Raw genomic sequence first — 1557 nt, forward strand, 5'->3', positions numbered from 1 at the left:
ACTTGTTGACCACAAAGCTTTTTATTATTATTATTATTATTTATTTTTTGTTAGTTGAATGTATCCTTGCTTGCGCATCCCAACACGGGGGAACAAAAGAGGAAGTCATGTGAACAAAGATGAAGCAATATGGCCAATAAAGTCTTTAGTAACATTTACTGGAGTATGTATATACTTTTTTTTTTCAAATGATTTTTAAAAAGCATGCTTCTAATATATAAATATTGGATATTTAAGGTTTAAGTGGCAGTTTTGTAAGGAGGGACCATTGACTGCATACAATAAAGGAGTCAGATTTTTAGCAAATGAGCTGTACATTTTTATTCCTTATTAAAAAAAATATGGTTCACCCAGTTATCAGTTGTAAAACAACTCTTTTTATTATAATAAAAACCTATGCTTGAAACTTCCATATTTTTGTAAGAAACTATTTTATTCATTTTGCTTTAAAAATATAGCACCCACACACAATCCTGTTCATTTGTAGTTTTCTATTTTGTTTAATGAATTTTAAAATTAGAATTCAGTTTAAATTTTAAACTTGGAAAAATTTTACAATTTGGTTTGGAGAATAATTTTCTTTCACAAATAATTTTCCAACCATGTGTATGAATTTAATACACATCTGTTTTTAAATAAATTCATATTTCAATAAACACTTTCAAAGGGGGAGATTTATTTATTTTTTTATTTCTCTCTCCGGCTCAATCTTTTTATATACAAGGTGGTTGAAAAGGAACTATTATAACTGTAATTTATTTCTGAATTACAATTCTTCCAAGAAAAGAACATAAAGTGTATTGTATGGAATTTCATTTAAAATTCCATGTCGGTGCCAACATTTGCCACTAGTTTGTCAAGCAGCATTGTGGGATAGAAGACATAACTTTTCATATTTGACCTTCAAGTTCTTCCGGACATTGGTTTGGTATAATAGACTTCTTAATAATAATAATGGAACATACAGAAATATATTGAGAAAAATATCGTGTGTGTGTGTGTGTATATATATATATATACGGTGAAGAAAATGAGTATTTGAACAGCTGAGAAAACCAATGTTAATATTTGGTACAGTTGCCTTTGTTTGCTTTTACAAAGCTCAAACGTTTCCTGTAGTTGTTCACCAGGTTTGCACACTCTCCAGGAGGGATTTTGGTCCACTCCTCCACACAGATCTTCTCTAGATCAGAGAGGTTTCTGGGCTGTTGCAGAGAATCACGAAGTTTCAGCTCCCTCCAAAGATTTTCTATTGGGTTTAGGTCTGGAGACTAGCTAGGCCACCCCAGAACCTTGATGTGCTTCTTACAGAGCAACTCCTTGGTTTTCCTGGCTGTGTGCTTCGGGTCATTGTCATGTTGAAAGACTCAGCAACGACGTATCTTCAATGCGCCGACTGAGGGAAAGAGGTTGTTCCCCAAAATCTCGCAATACATGGCTGCAGTCATCCTCTCGCAGTTGTCCTTTCCCATGTGCAGAAAAACACCCCCAAAGCATGATGCTATCACCCCCACGCTTCACAGTAGGGATGGTGTTCTTGGGATGGAACTCATCGTT

Source organism: Syngnathoides biaculeatus, chromosome 10, assembly GCF_019802595.1.
Source record: "Syngnathoides biaculeatus isolate LvHL_M chromosome 10, ASM1980259v1, whole genome shotgun sequence".
NCBI lineage: Eukaryota > Metazoa > Chordata > Actinopteri > Syngnathiformes > Syngnathidae > Syngnathoides > Syngnathoides biaculeatus.